Below are 16,231 nucleotides of genomic sequence, written 5' to 3'. Positions count from 1 at the left end.
AAAATGTTATAGGTTAAAATAGTCTTGTGTAAACAGAATCTTGCAATAATTTGTAAACAAGTATTCAGCAGCCAGTCACAGACTAAGGCATTATTACAATCCAGCATCTTTTCATTCTGCATTACAGTTCTGCCCAGTTGTGTTCATGATGCTGTCATTAAATGCCAGTCATTTTCATCCATCCATCCATCTTTTTTGGCACACAAAGTCCTGGACCAGAAGCCAATTCAGTCCCAAATGCTGCACTGTTGGACACCAATGAAGAAAACTTTAAATTCTATGATAAAATTGTATGAAATGTTAAATATTGCAGATTTCAGACAAATCAGTTGCATTTATTCAATAATAGCCTAAAAATGATAGGTGTCTAATCTAAGCTTCCTGACGGAAAATATTAATGATTTTCTACTAGGTTAGGGTTCTGTCTCCTCTGCAAGTATTCAGGTACCTTATATCTCCTCAAACAGCAAATACACACTCACATATTCCGAATATCAGTGATGCTTCATCTAGATCCATGAGACATTTGAATTTTGCTTAACTTTACTAATTCCACAATTTTAATAAACTAATAATAATAATAATAGTTACTATCTGTTTAGGAATAGTTCTGAATATTTGCTATTCAATTGCAAGAAAAAGAAATAGAGTGGGGCCCTGAACCCACTCTAATTTAATGCTGGACAGGCTAGGACACCTCCAGGATGTGAGGATCACCTTTTGTAGTAAAAGCAGTGGTAACAGCTTTCAAGTTGAGCTCTCTAACGTGACATAATCTAGGGAAAAAAAAAACAAAAAAGCCAAAAACCAGTTACAAAATCAACACTAAATCTTCATGGATCTAGATCAAGAGGCAATCTCTGATTCCAAAATCCTACCAGACAGGTATGAACCTGCTGTTTGACAAGATATCAAGTGATTTGGGGCTATAGAGATCCCTTTATCTCCTAGGTAACTTAATTTGCTGAGACAGGGAAATTAGCTTTCTACTATCTTGTTGTACATAATTGCTATTTATGACTGTTCTATCTGCAAGAAGTAATCAGTGATTTATGATGCTGGGTTTGAACAGGGAAAGAGACAGACTAACCTGAGTTTACCAGGAAACTAAATACAACCAGCATAGGTACATAAGGACACATCAGGTCACTGGCCAGTTGCCTGGTTTAAATTCCTCTGTGTATCTAAACCCAGAAGTAATCCTCAGAAATTAATGCAATATATTCTTTCCTGTGAGGACACTGAGAATATTTAAAACTGCTGAAGGGATGAAAGATGTACCCGGTGAAATACCTGAAAGGTGTCAGGCACATGCACCTGTGTTTTAGCATCAGGTGAACCAGATGAGCCCTGTTCCAGTGGGTTCTCACTTAGGAAGGCTGAGCATTTTTCCCATGAAAATTAAATGCTAAAATTAAAATTGAAATTGCATCATGGGCACTGTGATATGTGTCTGGGGCTTTGCACAGTTTGGGTGATTGGATAATTTTTTCTTTTCTCTGAATGAAGATCACCCAAGGAGGATAGAGAGGAAGGTAGCTCACCTTTTCATCACCTCATATCCAGACAATAATGAAAGCCTTTTAAACATTTCATTTTTGTAAATTAGCTTCTCCCCACGGGGGTACTGCCCACTCCCAGTCGAAAGTGGACAAAATTCCTGCATATCCTGGTGTTCTTATCTCCATTCAGGGAGACAGTATTAGCATGGCAAGAATAAGAGACAATAAAGGAAGATTTGATTTTCTAATAGTCTTGGAAAATTAAGAGTGAACCTGGATTATCAAATTATTTTTTAAAGAAATTTTAGTGAAGTAAACTAATGGTTTTACTTTTTTCTCACTCAAAGCACTGGAATAAGTTTTTAAGTTGTCTCTGTGTTTTGTAGGTTCTTCATGAGTAAAGAACTGTCATAACAGAAGTCACCCAATATTTTAGAATACTATGATAGAACTTCAAAAATATCCTATAATTATTTTCTCTGGGCATTTTTACAGTAGGATTTGACCAAATGCAGGAAACTCTAGGTAAAGACAGTGACTGATTTATAATTTCAAACTAATAAATTAATTGTGTACGGAGTTTTTGTATCTATTCATAAGAAAACTCAAAATAGTTTTAAATTCTGACAGTGGTTCTGTATTGTAGATTAAATCTACACAGTGAGGGAATTAATTTCGCATAATCCATTTATCAAAAAAGAAAAAGACAACAATTAACATTGTCAAAATAATGCTTCCTAAGACTTTTCCAAAGCAATTCATTTGAGGAAATTATTTTAAAATTTTCTGCATTTTATTACTGACACACTCTTAACTTCACTAAAAAGGTTTACAAGGCATACTATTGAATTTTCTCATTTGCCATTTTCCAATTGTACTACTTCTAATACATTTGCCTTCATTATAAAAAAAAAAAGATCCTATTTCTCAGTGCATCTTTTTGCCCTGCTTGCAGTGCAGTGCCATATGTGTATTCTTTAGTACAGGTTTATATGGACCAAGAACTGAAATCTGGGCAGATGCCAGCTATGTGTGGGTACCACACCTTTCTCCATGTTGCAAATGAGTGATTTGGCTGCTTTAGGACATCATCAAAAGTACTGGCAAAAGTAGGGTTCAATATGAATTTGTGGAAATGTGACTTTACAAAATTTGATGGCAAGGTCCACTCTATTACTTGCTATACAGATTAAAGCATCCACAGGAAGATCAAATTAGAAGCAATTTGGAATGAATTACAAGGAAGCTGGGAATGGATCCTTGAGAAGCATTCCCAGAGAGAAGAGAGTGTCAGGGTACAAAGGATATGGATGCAAAGATAAGGATACAAAAGGGTTTAGCAGCATTTAATGACTTCAACGTTTGCAAAGCAATTCAGTAAGATTCACAAGAATTATAACAGTGCCTTAGCTATGGATTTGAGGCAGTAACTTTCATACCAGAATCAGTTCACACACAGGTAAAACCTGTGTGTGCAAAGGCACTTACCCAGAGTTCCCCTTGGGATCGGTGAAATACTCACATCAAATCCCCTGGAGTTTCCCAAAGGGAAGGGTTGCACCTCATGGCCTGTGGGATGTGGGCTGGGGGATACTCTTGTTGTCAGTAACAATCCTTTGTGCATCACAAGCTTGAGGGTTTGGAGCCCCAACAAGTGTCCCACTCAGAGGGAGTTGCTGGCACAGCCACTGCAATCCAGGAAAGCTCAGAGGGCCTCACTCAGTACTGAATGCTGTTTCTAGGGTCTCCAGATGATGATTTTGGTCACCACTAAGTTTCCAACCTGGCAGTAACTCAAGCTGGTAACTACTGCCCTTCTCCTGCCCAAAGTGAAGCATCAATTGTAATATTTCATTCGGGCTATAATTCCCAGTGGGGCTATTTCGCTCAGGACACGATTCAGGTTAAAAAAATGCTTATCCTTTGTTTCCCACTTTGGCTGGGCAGCTGATGGTCCAGCGCCTCTGCCATGGAGGAGCTCCTGGTACAACTAGTGCCTGCCTCATGGCTCCATTGGTTTCCTCAAGACATCATTCGCCAGTTTGGTCAAGGCTTATCAGGATCTTCTGAGATCACAGAGCAGGTCCAAGGATGGGGAAGGGAGGGAAACAGATTAGGGATGTACCTACCACAGTCTATTTAATGTATAAATATATAAATATATAAATGTATAAATATATAAATATATAAATATAAATATATAAATATATAAATACATAAATATATAAATATATAAATATATAAATATATAAATATATAAATATATAAATATATAAACATGATCATAGCCATAAACATAATCATAAAATAAATATAAATATAATTTTAAATATAAATATAAATGTATATGTACATATTTACACAATAAGCAGTAAATTGAATTGAAGACAAAATCTCTGGTTAGATTACCAGTTCTAGAAAGATAACCTCTTTAAATACCTCAAGAAGTATTTAGATCTTGGCTAGGAAAAGATAATTGTTTGACCATTGAACTCTTGCAATAATTAAAGGCTAACATGATCATCAGAGCCTGCTTCCTGGGATAATATCAACAATTAAACACACACTCTGAAGAATTCCTAGATAAATATTTTACTGTCTAGTTCCTAAATCAGTTTTCATCAGAACACCAAAGGGCCCTTGTCAGCTGTGCTGATTTGATATCTTTCTTTCTCCCAAGTAAAACACAAAGAGAAGTCAGCAGATATTATGGGGAGAAAAAATGGAGCAAGTTGTGGGTGTACAAACACACGTAAAATATGTATTTATATCTCAAGAAAAGTCTTAGGAATGGGGAAGGGTAGAGTAATGTAATCTAGTTTTTCTTATTATTTCTAGTGAATGTATGAACCATTGCATGAATCTCAAAGATTCCCAGTGCAGAACATTTTAACACATAGGGGTTTATTTTCTGGGAAATTGCTTGTTTGCATTTGGAACTTTTCAGGAAATACTGCAGCAAAGGTTTTAGGTAAAAAGCTTTGGGGAGGCCTAAGGCTGCGTGGTTTATATTCTTCCTCTTTTAGCTTCTAAGATTTGTGTAATTAGTACTCTACTACAAAATAAATACATTTGGAATTGGATGCATATGGAAAATAAGCATTAAAAAATGCTTGCTTGACTTTTTTCCCAAAATTGATGCCTATCTGTATGTCCCTGAAACTGCTGCTTAGATAGTTGATTACCAGAGGAAACTGAAACTGCCGTTATTTAGGGATGTTCTCCCGCAATAGATCATTACAAAAAATTCCATTAGTTCCATTAATAAAAAATAGTTTCTGTTATTACTCCATTCAGCTTATATAGTGAATTTATCATTCATATTAATTAAACAGTGAATTGCTACTTTGATACCCAAGATTAACACAAATACTGCACAAATTATTTTTACCATAGTGCATACAACCAAGGAGAAAAAATTAACTACTCAAGATTACTGGGTATAATTTCTTGGTTGTGCCTTTTCTTTGTTTGCTTTTTGTTTTCCCCGAATCTCCTGTGCTTCCTGTTTGATAACTGCTTTTAATTTTTTATCAAATACAGTAAGTTTTCCATCCCTGCACTGGTTTCTGGCATGGAATGCAGCTACTTGGAGGGATGCAGGAATTTTGTCCCTTGCTGTGCAGTTTTCAAGCTTCCACCATCTTCAGGACAGGCAATGCAGTGAGGGGATGGATGGTTCTGAGCTTCCACACACTCTGCCAGAGGATTTTTCATTAGTTCGACTGGCAGGAGTATCAAATCCAACAACTCCAAAGGGATTAAAGAACAATCTTTTTTCTGTAAAAACAAATCAAGTCACGCTGGGTTCTCTTACTGAGTTCTTAAAGGCAGGGATGTCACTTAACAACTGTTTATACAACCTCGAAGAAATAAACCCCAACAAAAACCCAACAAACTGAATTTCAATTGCCAGCATTTTGAGATAACCAAGGCAATTTTTTATATTAAAATTGCAAACTGCTGGATGGATAAGCTCTGAAATAGGAGTTGGGGATTTTTCTGGCAGTCGCTCCTGTTTTCCAAGGGTCAGCCATGCAGCCAGGAGGAGCTGGAGAGAGCCCCTGTGCTTCCACCCTGAGATTCATGTGAGCCATCTTCTACAAGGACAACTGGCATGGGCTCTGCAAGGCTAAAAATAGAGTGTGCTTCAGGAAACAAAATAAAACTTCCTCCAAATGCAGTCATTTGTTTGATTAAGACATTACTATGTGAAGTGCTTGTATCTTTGTGCAATTACTGTTTTTATCAGAATGATGTGCAGCAGGTCATGAGCAGTAAGGGATGCTCCAAACACGGGAAAATGAAAATCAGATTTTAAAAAAAAATCCATTTTCTAAAAAACAATTTCCTTCTGTTTTTGAATTTTTTAAGCTAAAGGCTGTCATGCAGTGGAAAGAGCATTATTATGCTGTGAAAAGAGTCATAAAGAGAATTTTGTATTATATCAATACTTAAAATATGCAAATATGATATCTTCACGACGCCCCAAAATTATGCTTGGCGTGAATTCTTAGCAACAATACAAATATCATCATCTTCAAATAAGCAGGTATAACATGCTACTCAAATAGCTGTAAAAACAACCCCATCACAGCTCTGGGAGCATCCAGATTTCATCTTTGATGTAGGTAGATTTTAAGTAGGAAAGGGAAGAAAGTTGTCTTAAGCATCAGGGTGTATTGGGATGAGCCTTAATGGGATGAGCAACTGCATATTTAACGTGGCAAGGAGATCTGCTGGCATGCATTTACAGAGCTGCTGTCAGTGTAAAAACGGAGCTGTAGTGCTGCGCAGGCAGAGCCACGGAGGCTGAGTTCTGTGCCACAGCCTCCTCCTTCCCTCCAAAATCCCCATTGAAACAAGGTGGCCTCCAGTGCCTCAGGTTAGCTGGAGTCTATCTTGGTGACTACACCTAAATTGGGTGTGATTTAAAAAAAAAAGGACAGGAGCAAAATAGTAAAATGAGTTCTTGCACAGATGTTTCATTGTGGGGTAGATACCCTTTTTCACCTCCTTTCAGTGTAAGTAATTTCACAGGACTTGATCCTGACCTCCTTAAAGTATCAACCACTCCTCTGGCTTTGGTAGATTTATGCCAGCATTTGAGATCAGGATCAGATCTCAGCACTCCATTTTCTTTTATATTTTTTTTTTTCCTGCAGCTTAAAAAAAAAAAAAAAAGCAGCTATTTCTGCTCACTCCAGAGCAAGAGTTGCAGGAGGGTTTTGCCTAAGGAACAATGCATCTTTCTTGGTACACTGTACAGAATTCCCTTCTTGTGCATTAGAATAGATGTTTAAACAGTTCTAATTAACATTTTTAATTTGCATTTTAATTGCCTGCCGGGGTGTGAGATGACGTGTCTAGGTAAAGGAGCATTTTCCTTAGTTGCAGGGGTGTGAACAAGCCCAGTGAGGTTGAAGCACCCTGGCCACTGGTCATTTTGCAGCCTTTCCCACAGCACTGGCAGGGCCTGATCCAAATCACAACACTTGACTTAAAAGGATTCACATGGATGTTTGTTTTCTTATTTATTGCTAATGAATGGGACTCCCATAATTATTTTCTGTCTGAAGATACACATCAAACCTTGATTTTAAAATTGCCAGTTGCAAAGATTCAGGGCAATCATTCAAAGGTTGTTTTGGTGGCTAATTACTCTCTTTGTAAAGAAAGTACCATATCCACACATATGAATACATACATTTTTAAGATGGTGTCCTTGTTTCAGATATGAATTTGCCTCTGTGTGACTTCCAGCTGGTGCACCCTGCAGTTACATAAAGGTCACAGCAAAATCAGCTTAAACCACTTCTGGTTTCAGCAAGACAGAGTGAACTTCCAAGATTTTCACCTCTTAGAACAAATTTTCTGGCCCTTTCCCTGTTTCCACAGGCTTTCCTAGAGTCAATTACAGCTCCTTAAATTCATGCTGAAGTCAGGGATGTCTGACTTGGGCCTTTTCATATCTCAGCCATAGGGATACCAAAGGCAGAGGACATGCAACCTCCCTCTGCCAGCTTTGCCCAGTCAACTGCTGCATTTGCTCTTCTGGGCATGTCTTGGTTTGGATAAGACAGGTGCCTGCTAAAGAAGGCAGGAGCTTCCCCTGAAATGGAGAATGCAAACCCTCCCCACCCCTCCAAATTTCTATGAATTTTAAATTAAGGGGCTCTCAGGCAAAAAAAAAACGGGAGCAGGAAATAACAGTTCTTTAATAGGGAAGGGGGGAAAAACATAAAATGATAAAATAAAAACAATGCAGTACACTAAAATGACAGAGTCAGAACTCAACCTGACACCCTGTCGGTCAGGGTGCTGGCAGCAGTCCAATTGGAAAAGTGGCTGCAGTCCTCCTGAGGTGTCAGGTGTGGTTCTGTTGGAGCAGGGGGTCCTGTAGAAAAAGGGTGATTCTTCCTCCGCAGATCCGTGGAAGTAGAAGCAGCTGCTGTTCCTCTGGTGAATCCAGTGGAGAAGCTGTGCTGGTGTGTCAGAATCTCCTGATTATATCTGGATAGCAATGCTCGGCTCCTCCCTCTGGGCAGAGCATCTCACAATGGGATGTTACAGTTCTCATCAGCCATGCAGTGACATTCAATAGCCTCTTATCACGGGATGCCCCCTGCTGAGGGAGGAGTGATTGTGATCTCTCGGGGAGAGAGATAAGGGGAAATTGCCCACTTAACACCTAGACAACTGCCATACAGATGGTAATAGAATACATCCTGCCTTGCAATCCAGAACAGGGCATGCGTTATGCCAGCCGTACACACATCCAAGGCCTCTTTTCTCAGGACTCTTCTCCCCGAGGCAAGTCTCTCCATATCCCTGTGTTGAGGGATTCAGGTTTGTACATGTCCATGCTGAAATGTAGAACTGATTTGCTGTACCTCATTTTCTAAAACACTCTGGACCAGAGTGTCTTTGTGAGACATCCCATTCAGTATATCCTGCTGTCCAACACTTGGTTCATTTTGAAAGTTTCAGTGACACCTTTTGGGGTGGGGAAGGCAGGTTTCCTGATCAAGATGTAGCATGTAATTCATGTCAGGACAGGAACCAGTACCTGGATGACCCTGAAAAAAATATAGCCTTTTCAAGATGATTCCTTATTTAATTACATCCTTTGGTGAGTTTTAATTCATTTATTGTGTGCCCTGTTGAAATTATATCATTCCTCTTTCTTCCTCAAAATACCAGAGAGAGGTCCCAAGTCATGTGCTTTACAGAAGTCTATTACCAAGTCTATTACCTTAACACTAATTCATTTGTCATCCAAACTTGTAATCTCATAAAAAGATATCAAATTAGTTTGAGAAGATCCATCTACCTTAAACCCACCTTGATTAGCATTTAATTTTATTAGTCTCTTTTAATTCTTTCTTGCTAAAGCCTTGCACAATCAATCCCATCACTGCTTTTTTTCCCAGGGATCAACGTCTGGGTAATGCTCTCTTGCTTTGGCCATTCTCGCTCCCTTTTAAAAGTATTGGCACAATTTCAGCCTTCTCTGGGCTGCTGAGACTTCTCTCAAGTCTTAATGAGTCTGAACATTCATTCATTATTAGCAGCTTAAAAATCCTACCTTCTCAGATACAATTCTGAATCAAGAAATTTGGTAATTGCCATTTAACATGCTCTTTCAGGACTGCTAGGCTTAGAAGTAACTGTGTGCAATGTCTCACCAGCACCACAGGCCATTTTGTCTGCAACAGCAAGATATCTTAAAATTCCACCATTTCAATACTACCTCCCATTTCCATTTGGTTTTGTATTCTTAGTATTACTGGTTTAAGCCATTGGTAGCCCCTTTGTGTGTTTGTTTTACCAAATTCCTCCCTTCATATATCTTTTTTCTGAGTCTTCTTTTATTTACCCTCCCTACCAGGGCAGGGATTTTTTGAAACTCATCTGCGTCTCTCTTTATTCTGGGACTATTCTTTGGCAAACTTGATTAAAAAGTTTGCAAATACCATCTCTATTTTCTAGCTTAAATGTTTTTCCTCCTCACTGGTGTGTTAACATTTGGCTTTTTGAAATTTTCCTTTTGAAGGACAAAGAGTTTATCTGACGTGGTTTATCTCCTTATTTTATGTTCACACAGTGGATGTGACCAAAGTTGTGCTGTTGATACCTCAAGCTTCTTCAGCAACCTCAATTCTGTGAACGAGTTCTCCTTGTCCACCAAGATGAGACATGATGTAGATGTCCCTGCAGGAAGCAGCCTTTCTGTCAGAAAATTGCCATCTGGGGACTTCAGAAATTCTGGCGGACTGAAATTTCCACTTTTTGCTGTTCATAACAAGCTGCCTCACAATGACAAGTGCGAGGTATGCTGCAAACAATATTGATACACGGTTGAGTAGTAGCCTTCCTCTACAGGGATAAAAGATCAATTTAATTTCCTTTTATGACAGGGTAACCCACCTGATTGGTCAAGGGATGCTGATTGATGTAACCATTTTGGACCTCAGCAAAACTTCCAGTACTGCCTCTCCCAGGACCCTTCTGGACAAACTTTCGAGCCCACAGCTGGATAAACACATCCTGTGATGGATGAGCATCCTGTGATGGGTCAGGCACACAGGGTGACAGTGCCTGGGGTGACACCGGGCTGGCAGCGGTCACTGGTGGGGTCCCACAGGGCTCCATTCTCAGCCCTGTGCTCTAAAACATCCTCATTAATGATCTGAAGGAATTTTAAGTAATTTTGCCAGTGACAAACTGGGATAAGCTGTTGACTTCCTGGAGGGCAGAGAGGCCCTGCAGAGAGCCCTGGACAAGTGACAGGACTGGGCAGCTTCCACTCTGTGGGGTTCCATAGGGGATCCTGCCCCTGGGATGGGGCACCCCTGGCTGTATGGACAGACTGGGAATGAGAGGCTGCAGAGCAGCTGCAGGAAGGGACCTGGGGGTTCCAGGCTGTGGCCAGCTGGACATGGGCCAGCAGTGGCCTGGTGCCAGCAGGGACAGCCCTGTCCTGGGGCACCAGGCCCAGCATGGCCGGCCAGGCCAGGGAGGGGATTGCCCCGCTCTGCTCGGGGCTGGGGCGGCCTCACCTCCAGTCCTGGGGGCAGTTTTGGGTGCCACAACATAAAAATCATCAAAAGCACATTAAGCTGTTGGAGAGTGCCCAAAGGAGGCCAGAAGGATGGGGCAGGGTCTGGAGGGCAGCCTTGTGAGGAGTGGCTGAGGGCACTTGGTCTGTTCAGCTGGAGGAGACTGAAGGGAGACTCCTCGCAGTCTGCAGCTTCCTCACAAGAGAAGCAGGGGATCAGGAGCTGATCTCTTCTCACTGGTGACCAGTGACAGGACCTGAGGGAATGACATGAGGCTGTGTCAAGTGAGGGTTAGGCTGGATATTAGGAAAAGTTTTTTCCCAGAGGGTGGCTGGGGCACTAGAACAGGCTCCCCAGGGCAGTGGTCACAGCACCAAATCTGCCCGAGTTGAAGAAACATTTGGACAACATTCCTACAAACATGGTGGGATTCTTGGGGTTGTTTTTGTCCTTTGCAGGGCCAGGAGTTGGACTTTGATGATCCTTGCAAGTCCCTTCCAACCCAGGATATTCTATGATTCAATTGAATGTAATGGTGTGAAGTGTGTATCACCTGGAGGAACACTGCAAGCTTTGCTTCGTAGGTGTATTGGATGAATAAATATTCCAGTTGACTAACTTCATAGTTGCCAGCATCAACATTTTATAGTGTAAGCCATTTTCATTTCCCTTTTGCCCAGTTGATCTTTTCTAAAGAGATTATAAACAACTTAATCAACATTCCTGTCGTGTGTCATCCTATTAGGTTTCATTAATATCAACTAGTTCTAATGCATGGTTCTAAATAGGCAATTTCTATTCCTTGCATTTATTACCTGGGCTTTTAATCTTGATGCATAATCAATTTAGGAATTTTTGCACAACATAGTCTGTCTCTATTATATGTTGCCAACACTGAGAGTTTGAACAGTCTGAGGGTTTGGTGGTCCCTTCTCTTCAGACATTTCTGTTAATTGAAACCTCCCTTTGCAGCTCCTCACAGCCCTGTCGTCTGCAGAAGTGGAGCTCTTCCAAGCCATGCAGTTTTTCTGTTGCCCTAAAAAGCAAAAATTATTTAACTTATACCTCCAGTTAAGCAGCATTTTCACTATGAGATCCTTGCATCTTCTGATTTCCTTCATTTTCCGCCAAGCAGACATCCCTCTCCCCTAGTCCCATTCGGAGTGTAAATTTTATACAGTTAGATCATGAATCAGTGCAGCAATGTCCTGTTTTCAGGAGGTATTGTCCTTTTTGCTGTGGTTTCACTGTCAGTTCATCATTTTGGTGCCAGCCTGTCCTTTGTAAGACATTTTCCCTCCTCCGAGCAACAGGAGCTGATCTTCCTCCCGGGTTTTGTCTTTCCCTGCTTCTTCCAGGTACTCAGTGAGAGGATGCTCTCTGCTTTTCACTGTCCCAGTACACAAAATTCCTCAGACTTGGGGAAATAGTAAGAGGGCTGTGCACCCTATTTACTTATCAATCATCAATTGAACAACTTCTAAAGCAAAACCCTTCCCCAATGAATGGATCTTTTTGCTTGCCATAGCTCCAGTTCCTGCATTTGAAGTCTCATATCCCAGCTAAACCTTTCCCATGGAAAGGAGGCTGATCTCAAGCAGCTCAGGAAAGTGAAGGTCCAGCACAATGGTGTCACTCTTGGCTTCTTCAGCTCAGCCAGAAAAGAGCATGGTTCAAAATGAACATGGCTTCTCTTGAAAACATCTTGAAAAGTTTCACAAACCTTAGGGTGAGGTCATATAAAGATGCCTTTGACTCATTTAGATGATCATTTTGCTGAGCTCAGTGCTCATTCTTCTGCTGAATTGAGAGGGACCAAGACCATCACCCGCTTCTTAAGAGTGGGTTTTCTTTTTGCTCTCTGGAAACAACCAAAGCAAATCAAACTATTGTGCTGAAGACATCAAAGCAGCAGAAATAAAACTGGCAGACGCCAGGCTTTTGCTGTGGCTTTCCATGTACATTAAGATTTGGAGTGGATGAGACAGCCAGATGGATGTGGTGGCTGCCTGGCATTGACCACCACTCTGGACATCACCTTGAAGAATACCACTGTGTAGCCACATGGGCTGGGGAGAAGGGCAGGTGGCTTCCCTTGGGGAATGCAGGGCTTGAGCTTTCCATTCCACAGGCAGAGCATTTTACACTATAAGGGGGGGGTCCAACACCAGCATGGATGCCCAGAGGGGTGATGAGCTCTGCACCTTTACAGATCCTCAAAGCTCAGCTGGAGCAGCCCTGAGCAGCTGCCACTGCTTAAAGCAAGAGGTTTGACTGGATATTTCCAGAGGTGCTCTGACCTGAGCGACTTGGAAAAAAGACTTGGGTCATTTAGCTCTTCACATCTGCTCTCCAGATTCAATGGACCCTGGGCTTCTGACAAGGCCACTCCCACTGGTATCAGCACTCTGTTCTAGTGGGAACAGCTTTGCAGTTCTCTGAAGTCATGTACCCATGAAAGGAAAAGCCTCTGAAATCATCAAGGAGTCAGGAGAAGTAACTGCCTCTTAGAACTACAAATTCTTTTAAAGAATAAAAAGTCTTTATTTTGTCTTTATTAAAAAATAAAAAAACCCCACATACCACCTTCCTATTTCAACTCTACATGTGGGCTGTGAGTTCCTGATGATTTTTAGACCAACATCACAACTGCAGAACACAACCACTGTTAATAATGCCAAGCAGAGACTACTGAGACAAGGCTGTTTTTTAAAGTAGGCTCTCCTTTTTCACTCAGAAACAGAAACAAAGCCAATAGGGAGTACGAAACATTACCATCACTTCTGAGAGCCCCATTCAAGTAATTTGCTTTCATACATTTTGTTCCTTTCCATCTCCCAGCTTTGAGCTCCTTTTGTTGTTTCCAATAGATAACACCAACTTCAAAGTTTGAAGGAACTGTTCTTTTTCTGTCAGTGTTGTCCTTTTTTTCTTTTATTCCTTTAGCAAATATTGATTTTTTTAATTTTTTTTTTTTTTCAAGTTAAAAGGGGCTGCTTTAACAAAGCACATCCCGGATCCAGGAGAGACAGGTGTCTTGCACTGTGGCATCCTGAGTTCATGTAGACATAGAAGGACCCTGTTCTGACCAGCAAATGCAGTTGCACTGTTTTCCCCTCCCCCCACACAGCCTTGTGGGTGGCAGAGAAAGTCCTAAAATCTGTGCACTAAAAGCTCTTGTACCTTTATTTTAAGGGATGGCATAAACTTGGTAGCAGTTGGATTAAAAGCAGTTAAGAAATCCCCTACTTTTAACTCAGAAGAGGGCACAAAATTTTGGAGTTTGTTGCAGTGATTGTGAGTGCCTGGTGGCTCCAGCTGTCGTGCAACCAGCTCACTGTTGACTTTAGTGCAAACACACTGACGCAGAGCTGCAGGCAGCTGATGAAGTGTCTTCATCATAGTTTGCTGAGTGCCTTGTCTATATTTTCATGATTTATTACTTCCCTGACTTTCTTCGGTGTTAGAAAGAACAATGAATCAATCCTAGCGTTTTCAGAGTGGAGACTGCTAATTGCATGAGCTCTGTTTACCACTCAAGAGCTGCGGTTTTGACAAGTCTCTTGACTCCATGTTAGTACATATGATTAATTATTGTTAAGGGTGTCTGCAGAAACGAACAGGATAGGTAACTCTTCAGAGCTTTCCCTTCTTTCTGAACAAGCAATAAACATATTTATGTTTGCACTGTTGGAACAGGTGGGGAAAGAAGGTGCTTTTGAAGGCATGGGGGTAAACCATCACTGCTCAGAGATGGGCATCCAGAGATCACAGGTTGAGGTGATGGGGAAGCAGGTTGGAAGCAGTTCCTTCTCACGATTCCTTGGCAGCTTTCCCTTTCCTGTGTGTATCACTACAGAGGATCTATGTCACTGCAAGCAGGGGCAGAAGTGCTGCATCCCTGGTGTGTGAACGAGGGGTGGGAAGCAGCACGGGCAGGCTACAAGGTTATTGGGGTGCCAGAGGTTTGTATCATTTCACAACTGATGGAACAAGCTCCAATGCTGTGGACCTTGCTGGGCCATTTTCTCTGAAGGCTTGCCCTGCCCTGCCGTGCTTTACCTTGCTGTCCTGCTCTGCCTTTGCTCTGCTTGGTATTGGTATTCATTCCCCCCAGGACAGGGCTCTTCCTTCCCAGTGGAGGAAACCTACCCCATATGCAGCTACTGGCTCACCTGGAGAGGCTTGGGGTGATGGCAGTAGCTGTTCCCAGGCTCCTCCCAAGCAGAAGGACCTGTCTCCTTTTCCTACACCACTCCTGGCTTGTCGCAGTTCTTTGGAGCTAAAGCTGCTGGGGAAGGTGTTGAGTTTTATCTGTGGGCTCAAAAATGAGGCCAGGATGGGTTGATCCTCACCCTTGGGGAGCCCCAAAGAGATATCCAGAGTGGGGGTGTCCATGGTGAGATACTTCTCAGGGGGCTCCAATTTGAGTGCTGTGAAATGGCAGGGACCACCAGGAGTGACCACGGGAAGCACAGGAGCTGGTGACAAAGGCAACATAATCAGCAGCTGACACAGTGAAGCAGCATTTTAAAATACCACATAACAGATGCAACCAGAATGGCTGTGCCATGCAACAACCTTAGAAAAGACTAGAAAGAAACAGAATTACAGGTTTAATTGCCTGTATTAAACTGCTTTATCCTGCATAATTTTATAATTTCTAGAAAATTTGGCCCAGGTCATCATGGTGGGAGGTAAAGTTGCCAGGAGACCTTGAAATTTGCCACTGTGGGTTACTACAGGGCACAGAGGACAGTATCTCTGCCTGCACAAAAGCCTCCTCTGCACACCAGAGTGCAAGCCGTGCAGGACCTGACCTTGCTGCTTCCTGTCCCTTGTGTTTCAGCGCAGCAGCAGCACCACCAGGCTGAAAGAGAAACTCTGCAGGGACAAGCTTCTGTCTGAAGTTCACAGCACACAACACCGTGGCCACCTGGCTCTGTGCCCTGCAGAGGTATAGATGGAGTCCCCTAGTCCCCTCCATCAGCTTCAGCCCCACATCCCCACAGGCAGTGTCTCCACCAGGACACATGTAAGCCATTCCTCTGTGGGCACGGGGGCACTCTTTGAGAGAGAGCATCTTGGCACCCTTTGAGACCCTTTCTCATCCTTCCAGTGGCCTCTGTGGAGAGGTTTGTACCACCAATCTTGATATCTTCTAGTATTCCCAATTTTCACTTGTCAGTGAGCTGGGCCAGCCCTATCCCCCACAGCCAGGCTCTAATTGCAGTGGGGAAGGGGCACTTGGAGCTTCACTTGTAGGAGGGCACTTTAACATCACCTTTGATTCTCCCCAGACTTTCCTGGATGTTGAGCAGCTCATGTGGCTGGGCAAAGCTTTTCCCTTACTCTGACATTGAAGCTTCATTCTACCATAAACCACTGCAACATGTTTATAGCAACCAGCATTTTCCCATCTGGCCCTGCTCAAGTTGCTCACCCCATTCAGAACACAGAGACACTGACAAGATAAATGGAATGAGAGTTCTGGAAACAGCCAACCTGTCTGTGTCGTTGTTTCCCATAGCTGTACCCCTGTCCCCAAGGCCATGCAGAGGCAAGACCAGAGCTCAGAGGGAGAGAATGGGCTCTTCTCCCACAGCAGGAAGCATTTGTCCACTAACCAGGCCCACAATGGGTGAGAGCAAAGAGCACAAGGGGATG

This window comes from Haemorhous mexicanus, chromosome 5 (assembly GCF_027477595.1).
Source record: "Haemorhous mexicanus isolate bHaeMex1 chromosome 5, bHaeMex1.pri, whole genome shotgun sequence".
Classification (NCBI taxonomy): domain Eukaryota; kingdom Metazoa; phylum Chordata; class Aves; order Passeriformes; family Fringillidae; genus Haemorhous; species Haemorhous mexicanus.
Note: the sequence above shows the minus strand (reverse complement) of the source record.